Source organism: Schistocerca gregaria, unplaced genomic scaffold, assembly GCF_023897955.1.
Source record: "Schistocerca gregaria isolate iqSchGreg1 unplaced genomic scaffold, iqSchGreg1.2 ptg000066l, whole genome shotgun sequence".
Taxonomy (NCBI): domain Eukaryota; kingdom Metazoa; phylum Arthropoda; class Insecta; order Orthoptera; family Acrididae; genus Schistocerca; species Schistocerca gregaria.
Genome location: NW_026061707.1, coordinates 16,059,697 through 16,069,893, shown reverse-complemented (window position 1 = coordinate 16,069,893; position 10,197 = coordinate 16,059,697).

Genomic DNA, 10,197 nt, shown 5'->3' with positions numbered 1-10,197 from the left:
TCCCTGGAAGACCAGTAGTAGTTTCCGATGCACATCTGGAGGCATTCTGTAATCTGTGGACTATCTGAGAGTTGATCAAACAGAAAAATTATATCGGCATTGAATACAACAGTCACCATGCGCACTTACCTTCATGGGAAAAATGTCTCAAACATTTTAGGCTTTGATCGTTCCCTTGAAGGCCAGTAGTAGTTTCCGATGCACATCTGGATGCATTCAGTAATCTGTGGACTAGCAGAGTGTTGATGAAACACAGAAATTGCATCGGGACTGAATACAACAGTCACCATGCGCACTTTCCTCCATGGGAGTAATGTCTCAAACTGTCTACTCTTTGATCGTTCTCTGGAAGACCAGTAGTAGTTTCCGAAGCAAGTCTGGAGGCATTCTGTAATCTGTGGACTATCAGAGTGATGATGAAACACAGAATTTGCATCGGGATTGAATACAACAGTCACCATGCGCACTTTCCTCCATGGGGGTAATGTCTCAAACATTCTAGGTTTTGATCGTTCCCTGGAAGACCAGTAGAAGTTTACGATGCACATTTGGAGGCATTCTGTAGTCTGTGGACTATCACACTGTTGATGAAACACAGATATTGCATCGGGATTGAATACAACAGGCACCCTGCGCACTTTCCTCCATGGGAGTAATGTCTCTAACAGTCTATGCATTGATCGTTCCCTCGAAGACCAGTAGTAGTTTCCGATGCACATCTGGAGGCATTCTGTAATCTGTGGGCTATCAGAGTGTTGATGAAACACAGAAATTGCATCGGGATTGAATACAGCCGTCTCCATGCGCACTTTCCTCCATGGAAGTAATGTCTATAACAGTCTATGCTTTGATCGTTCCCTGGAAGACCAGTAGTAGTTTCCGATGCACATCTGGAGGCATTCTGTAATCTGTGGGCTATCAGAGTGTTGGTGAAACACAGAAATTGCATCGGGATTGAATACAACAGTGACCATGCGCACTTTCCTCCATGGGAGTATTGTCTCATACAGTCTACACTTTGGTCGTTCCCAGGAAGACCAGTAGTAGTTTCCGATGCACATCTGGAGGCATTCTGTAATCTGTGGACTATCATAGTGCTGATGAAACACAGAAATTGCATCGGGATTAAATACAACAGTCACCACGCGCACTTTCCACCATGGGAGAAATGTCTCAAACTGTCTACGCTTTGATCGTTCCCTGGAAGACCAGTAGTAGTTTCCGATGCACATCTGGAGGCAGTCTGTAATCTGTGGACTATCAGAGTATTGATGAAACACAGAAATTGCATCGGGATTGAATACAGCCGTCACCATGCGCACTTTCCTCCATGGAAGTAATGTCTCTAACAGTCTATGCTTTGATCGTTCCCTGGAAGACCAGTAGTAGTTTCCGATGCACATCTGGAGGCGTTCTGTAATCTGTGGGCTATCAGAGTGTTGATGAAACACAGAAATTGCATCGGGATTGAATACAACAGTCACCATGCGCACTTTCCTCCTTGGGAGTAATGTCTCAAACAGTCTACGTTTTGATCGTTCCCTGGAAGACCAGTAGTAGTTTACGATGCACATCTGGAGGCATTCTGTAGTCTGTGGACTATCAGACTGTTGATGAATCACAGAAATTGCATCGGGATTGAATACAACACTCACCATGCGCACTTTCCTCCTTGGGAGTAATGTCTCAAACAGTCTACGTTTTGATCGTTCCCTGGAAGACCAGTAGTAGTTTACGATGCACATCTGGAGGCATTCTGTAGTCTGTGGACTATCAGACTGTTGATGAATCACAGAAATTGCATCGGGATTGAATACAACAGGCACCATGCGCACTTTTCTCCATGGGAGTAATGTCTCAAACAGGCTATTCTTTGATCGTTCCCTGGAAGACCAGTAGTAGTTCCCGATGCACATCTGGAGGCAGTCTGTAATCTGTGGACTATCAGAGTATTGATGAAACACAGAAATTGCATCGGGATTGAATACAGCCGTCACCATGCGCACTTTCCCCCATGGGAGTAATGTCTCAAACAGTCTACGTTTTGATCGTTCCCTGGAAGACCAGTAGTAGTTTACGATGCACATCTGGAGACAATCTGTAATCTGTGGACTATCAGAGTGTTGATGAAACACAGATATTGCATCGGGATTGAATAAAGCCGTCACCATGCGCACTTTCCTTCATTGAAGTAATGTCTCTAACAGTCTACTCTTTGATCGTTCCCTGGAAGACCAGTAGTAGTGTCCGATGCACATCTGGAGGCATTCTGTAATCTGTGGACTATCAGAGTGTTGATGAAACACAGAAATTGCATCGGGATTGAATAAAGCCGTTACCATGCGCACTTTCCTACATGGAAGTAATGTCTCTAACAGTCTACGCTTTGATAATTCCCTGGAAGACCAGTAGCAGTTTCTAATGCACATCTGGAGGCATTCTGTAATCTGTGGACTATCTGAGTGTTGATCAAACAAAAAAATTACATCGGGATTGAATACCACTGTCACCATGCGCACTTTCCTTCATGGGAAAAATGTCTCAAACATTCTACGCTTTGATCGTTCCCTTGAAGGCCAGTAGTAGTTTCCGATGCACATCTGGAGGTATTCTGTAATCTGTGGCCTATCAGAGTGTTGATGAAACACAGAAATTGCATCGGGATTGAATACAAGAGTCACCATGCGCACTTTCCTCCATGGGAGTAATGTCTCAAACAGTCTACGTTTTGATCGTTCCCTGGAAGTCCAGTAGTAGTTTACGATGCACATCTGGAGACAATCTGTAATCTGTGGACTATCAGAGTGTTGATGAAACACAGAAATTGCATTGGGATTGAATACAACAATCACCACACGCACTTTCCACCACGGGAGAAATGTCTCTAACAGTCTACGCTTTGATCGTTCCCTGGAAGACCAGTAGTAGTTTCCGATGCACATCTGGAGGCATTCTGTAATCAGTGGACTATCAGAGTGTTGATGAAACACAGAAATTGCATCGGGATTAAATAAAGCCGTCACCATGCGCACTTTCCTCCATGGAAGTAATGTCTCTAACAGTCTACGCTTTGATAATTCCCTGAAAGACCAGTAGCAGTTTCTAATGCACATCTGGAGGCATTCTGTAATCTGTGGACTATCTGAGTGTTGATCAAACAAAAAAATTACATCGGGATTGAATACAACAGTCACCATGCGCACTTTCCTTCATGGGAAAAATGTCTCAAACATTCTTCGCTTTGATCGTTCCCTTGAAGGCCAGTCGTAGTTTCTGATGCACATCTGGAGGCATTCAGTAATCTGTGGACTATCAGAGTGTTGATGAAACACAGAAATTGCATCGGGACTGAATACAACAGTCACCATGCGCACTTTCCTCCATGGGAGTAATGTCTCAAACAGTCTACTCTTTGATCGTTCTCTTTAAGACCAGTAGTAGTTTCCGAAGCAAGTCTGGAGGCATTCTGTAATCTGTGGACTATCAGAGTGTTGATGAAACACAGAAATTGCATCGGGATTGAATACAACAGTCACCATGCGCACTTTCCTCCATGGGGGTATTTCTCAAACAGTCTACTCTTTGATCGTTCTCTTTAAGACCAGTAGTAGTTTACGATGCACATCTGGAGACAATCTGTAATCTGTGGACTATCAGAGTGTTGATGAAACACAGAAATTGCATTGGGATTGAATACAACAATCACCACACGCACTTTCCACCACGGGAGAAATGTCTCTAACAGTCTACGCTTTGATCGTTCCCTGGAAGACCAGTAGTAGTTTCCGATGCACATCTGGAGGCATTCTGTAATCAGTGGACTATCAGAGTGTTGATGAAACACAGAAATTGCATCGGGATTAAATAAAGCCGTCACCATGCGCACTTTCCTCCATGGAAGTAATGTCTCTAACAGTCTACGCTTTGATAATTCCCTGAAAGACCAGTAGCAGTTTCTAATGCACATCTGGAGACATTGTGTAATCTGTGGACTATCTGAGTGTTGATCAAACAAAAAAATTACATCGGGATTGAATACAACAGTCACCATGCGCACTTTCCTCCATGGGAGTAATGTCTCAAACAGTCTACTCTTTGATCGTTCTCTTTAAGACCAGTAGTAGTTTCCGATGCACATCTGGAGGCATTCTGTAATCTGTGGACTATCAGAGTGTTGATGAAACACAGAAATTGCATCGGGATTGAATAAAGCCGTCACCATGCGCACTTTCTTCCATGGAAGTAATGTCTCTAACAGTCTACGCTTTGATCGTTCACTGGAAGACCAGTAGTAGTTTCCGATGCACATCTGGAGGCATTCTGTAATCTGTGGACTATCAGAGTGTTGATGAAACACAGAAATTGCATCGGGATTGAATAAAGCCGCCACCATGCGCACTTTCCTCCATGGAAGTAATGTCTCAAACAGTCTACTCTTTGATCGTTCTCTGGAAGACCAGTAGTAGTTTCCAAAGCAAGTCTGGACGCATTCTGTAATGTGTGGACTATCAGAGTGTTGATGAAACACAGAAATTGCATCGGGATTGTATACAACAGTCACCATGCGCACTTTCCTCCATGGGGGTATTTCTCAAACAGTCTACCCTTTGATAATTCCCTGGAAGACCAGTAGTAGTTTCTAATGCACATCTGGAGGCAATCTGTAATCTGTGGACTATCTGAGTGTTGATCAAACAAAAAAATTACATCGGCATTGAATACAACAGTCACCATGCGCACTTTCCTTCATGGGAAAAATGTCTCGAACATTCTACGCTTTGATCGTTTCCTTGAAGGATAGTAGTAGTTTCCGATGCACATCTGGATGCATTCAGTAATCTGTGGACTATCAGAGTGTTGATGAAACACAGAAATTGCATCGGGACCGAATACAACAGTCACCATGCGCACTTTCCTCCATGGGAGTAATGTCTCAAACAGGCTATTCTTTGATCGTTCCCTGGAAGACCAGTAGTAGTTCCCGATGCACATCTGGAGGCAGTCTGTAGTCTGTGGACTATCAGAATATTGATGAAACACAGAAAATTGCATAAGGGTTGATTACAGCCGTCACCATGCGCACTTTCCTCCATGGAAGTAATGTCTCTAACAGTCTATGCTTTGATCGTTCCCTGGAAGACCAGAAGTAGTTTCCGATGCACATCTGGAGGCATTCTGTAATCTGTGGACTATCAGAGTGTTGATGAAACTCAGAAAATGCATCGGGATTGAGTAAAACAGTCACCATGTGCACTTTCCTCCATGTGAGTAAGTCTAATACAGGCTACGCTTTGATCGTTCCCTGGAAGACCAGTAGGAGTTTCCGATGCACATCTGGAGGCATTCTGTAATCCGTGGACTATCTGAGTGTTGATGGAACACAGAAATTGCATCGGGATTGGATACAACAGTCTTTATGCGCACTTTCCTCCATGGGAGTAATGTCTCAAACAGTCTACGTTTTGATCGTTCCCTGGAAGACCAGTAGTAGTTTCCGATGCACATCTGGAGGCATTCTGTAATCTGTGGACTATCAGAGTGGTAATGAAACACAGAAATTGCATCGGGATTGAATAAAGCCGTCACCATGCGCACTTCCCTCCATGGAAGTAATGTCTCTAACAGTCTACGCTTTGATCGTTCCCTGGAAGACCAGTAGTAGTTTCCGATGCACATCTGGAGGCATTCTGTAATCTGTGGACTATCAGAGTGTTGATGAAACACAGAAATTGCATCGGGATTGAATAAAGCAGTCACCACGCGCACTTCCCTCCATGGAGGTAATGTCTCTAACAGTCTACGCTTTGATAATTCCCTGGAAGACCAGTAGTAGTTTCTAATGCACATCTGGAGGCATTCTGTAATCTGTGGACTATCTGAGAGTTGATCAAACAAAAAAATTATATCGGCATTGAATACAACAGTCACCATGCGCACTTTCCTTCATGGGAAAAATGTCTCAAACATTTTACGCTTTCATCGTTCCCTTGAAGGCCAGTAGTAGTTTCCGATGCACATCTGGATGCATTCAGTAATCTGTGGACTAGCAGAGTGTTGATGAAACACAGAAATTGCATCGGGACTGAATACAACAGTCACCATGCGCACTTTCCTCCATGGGAGTAATGTCTCAAACTGTCTACTCTTTGATCGTTCTCTGGAAGACCAGTAGTAGTTTCCGAAGCAAGTCTGGAGGCATTCTGTAATCTGTGGACTATCAGAGTGTTGATGAAACACAGAAATTGCATCGGGATTGAAAACAACAGTCACCATGCGCACTTTCCTCCATGGGGGTAATGTCTCAAACATTCTAGGTTTTGATCGTTCCCTGGAAGACCAGTAGAAGTTTACGATGCACATCTGGAGGCATTCTGTAGTCTGTGGACTATCACACTGTTGATGAAACACAGAAATTGCATCGGGATTGAATACAACAGGCACCCTACGCACTTTCCTCCATGGGAGTAATGTCTCTAACAGTCTATGCTTTGATCGTTCCCTGGAAGACCAGTAGTAGTTTCCGATGCACATCTGGAGGCATTCTGTAATCTGTGGGCTATCAGAGTGTTGATGAAACACAGAAATTGCATCGGGATTGAATACAGCCGTCTCCATGCGCACCTTCCTCCATGGAAGTAATGTCTATAACAGTCTATGCTTTGATCGTTCCCTGGAAGACCAGTAGTAGTTTCCGATGCACATCTGGAGGCATTCTGTAATCTGTGAGCTATCAGAGTGTTGGTGAAACACAGAAATTGCATCGGGATTGAATACAACAGTGACCATGCGCACTTTCCTCCATGGGAGTATTGTCTCATACAGTCTACACTTTGGTCGTTCCCAGGAAGACCAGTAGTAGTTTCCGATGCACATCTGGAGGCATTCTGTAATCTGTGGACTATCATAGTGCTGATGAAACACAGAAATTGCATCGGGATTGAATACAACAGTCACCACGCGCACTTTCCACCATGGGAGAAATGTCTCAAACTGTCTACGCTTTGATCGTTCCCTGGAAGACCAGTAGTAGTTTCCGATGCACATCTGGAAGCAGTCTGTAATCTGTGGACTATCAGAGTATTGATGAAACACAGAAATTGCATCGGGATTGAATACAGCCGTCACCATGCGCACTTTCCTCCATGGAAGTAATGTCTCTAACAGTCTATGCTTTGATCGTTCCCTGGAAGACCAGTAGTAGTTTCCGATGCACATCTGGAGGCGTTCTGTAATCTGTGGGCTATCAGAGTGTTGATGAAACACAGAAATTGCATCGGGATTGAATACAACAGTCACCATGCGCACTTTCCTCCTTGGGAGTAATGTCTCAAACAGTCTACGTTTTGATCGTTCCCTGGAAGACCAGTAGTAGTTTACGATGCACATCTGGAGGCATTCTGTAGTCTGTGGACTATCAGACTGTTGATGAATCACAGAAATTGCATCGGGATTGAATACAACACTCACCATGCGCACTTTCCTCCTTGGGAGTAATGTCTCAAACAGTCTACGTTTTGATCGTTCCCTGGAAGACCAGTAGTAGTTTACGATGCACATCTGGAGGCATTCTGTAGTCTGTGGACTATCAGACTGTTGATGAATCACAGAAATTGCATCGGGATTGAATACAACAGGCACCATGCGCACTTTTCTCCATGGGAGTAATGTCTCAAACAGGCTATTCTTTGATCGTTCCCTGGAAGACCAGTAGTAGTTCCCGATGCACATCTGGAGGCAGTCTGTAATCTGTGGACTATCTGAGTATTGATGAAACACAGAAATTGCATCGGGATTGAATACAGCCGTCACCATGCGCACTTTCCCCCATGGGAGTAATGTCTCAAACAGTCTACGTTTTGATCGTTCCCTGGAATACCAGTAGTAGTTTACGATGCACATCTGGAGACAATCTGTAATCTGTGGACTATCAGAGTGTTGATGAAACACAGAAATTGCATCGGGATTGAATAAAGCCGTCACCATGCGCACTTTCCTTCATTGAAGTAATGTCTCTAACAGTCTACTCTTTGATCGTTCCCTGGAAGACCAGTAGTAGTGTCCGATGCACATCTGGAGGCATTCTGTAATCTGTGGACTATCAGAGTGTTGATGAAACACAAAAATTGCATCGGGATTGAATACAGCCGTCACCATGCGCACTTTCCCCCATGGGAGTAATGTCTCAAACAGTCTACGTTTTGATCGTTCCCTGGAATACCAGTAGTAGTTTACGATGCACATCTGGAGACAATCTGTAATCTGTGGACTATCAGAGTGTTGATGAAACACAGAAATTGCATCGGGATTGAATAAAGCCGTCACCATGCGCACTTTCCTTCATTGAAGTAATGTCTCTAACAGTCTACTCTTTGATCGTTCCCTGGAAGACCAGTAGTAGTGTCCGATGCACATCTGGAGGCATTCTGTAATCTGTGGGCTATCAGAGTGTTGATGAAACACAGAAATTGCATCGGGATTGAATACAGCCGTCTCCATGCGCACCTTCCTCCATGGAAGTAATGTCTATAACAGTCTATGCTTTGATCGTTCCCTGGAAGACCAGTAGTAGTTTCCGATGCACATCTGGAGGCATTCTGTAATCTGTGAGCTATCAGAGTGTTGATGAATCACAGAAATTGCATCGGGATTGAATACAACAGGCACCATGCGCACTTTTCTCCATGGGAGTAATGTCTCAAACAGGCTATTCTTTGATCGTTCCCTGGAAGACCAGTAGTAGTTTCCGATGCACATCTGGAGGTATTCTGTAATCTGTGGCCTATCAGAGTGTTGATGAAACACAGAAATTGCATCGGGATTGAATACAAGAGTCACCATGCGCACTTTCCTCCATGGGAGTAATGTCTCAAACAGTCTACGTTTTGATCGTTCCCTGGAAGACCAGTAGTAGTTTACGATGCACATCTGGAGACAATCTGTAATCTGTGGACTATCAGAGTGTTGTTGAAACACAGGAATTGCATTGGGATTGAATACAACAATCACCACACGCACTTTCCACCATGGGAGAAATGTCTCTAACAGTCTACGCTTTGATCGTTCCCTGGAAGACCAGTAGTAGTTTCCGATACACATCTGGAGGCATTCTGTAATCTGTGGACTATCAGAGTGTTGATGAAACACAGAAATTGCATCGGGATTAAATAAAGCCGTCACCATGCGCACTTTCCTCCATGGAAGTAATGTCTCTAACAGTCTACGCTTTGATAAATCCCTGAAAGACCAGTAGCAGTTTCTAATGCACATCTGGAGGCATTCTGTAATCTGTGGACTATCTGAGTGTTGATCAAACAAAAAAATTACATCGGGATTGAATACAACAGTCACCATGCGCACTTTCCTTCATGGGAAAAATGTCTCAAACATTCTTCGCTTTGATCGTTCCCTTGAAGGCCAGTCGTAGTTTCTGATGCACATCTGGAGGCATTCAGTAATCTGTGGACTATCAGAGTGTTGATGAAACACAGAAATTGCATCGGGACTGAATACAACAGTCACCATGCGCACTTTCCTCCATGGGAGTAATGTCTCAAACAGTCTACTCTTTGATCGTTCTCTTTAAGACCAGTAGTAGTTTCCGAAGCAAGTCTGGAGGCATTCTGTAATCTGTGGACTATCAGAGTGTTGATGAAACACAGAAATTGCATCGGGATTGAATACAACAGTCACCATGCGCACTTTCCTCCATGGGGGTATTTCTCAAACAGTCTACGCTTTTATCGTTCCGTGGAAGACCAGTAGTAGTTTACGATGCACATCTGGAGACAATCTGTAATCTGTGGACTATCAGAGTGTAGATGAAAAACAAAAATTTCATCGGGATTGAATACAACAGTCACCACGCGCACTTTCCACCATGGGAGAAATGTCTCTAACAGTCTACGCTTTGATCGTTCCCTGGAAGACCAGTAGTAGTTTCCGATGCACATCTGGAGGCATTCTGTAATCTGTGGACTATCAGAGTGTTGATGAAACACAGAAATTGCATCGGGATTGAATAAAGCCGCCACCATGCGCAATTTCCTCCATGGAAGTAATGTCTCTAACAGTCTACGCTTTTATAATTCCCTGGAAGACCAGTAGCAGTTTCTAATGCACATCTGGGGGCATTCTGTAATCTGTGGACTATCTGAGTGTTGATCAAACAAAAAAACTACATCGGGATTGAATACAACA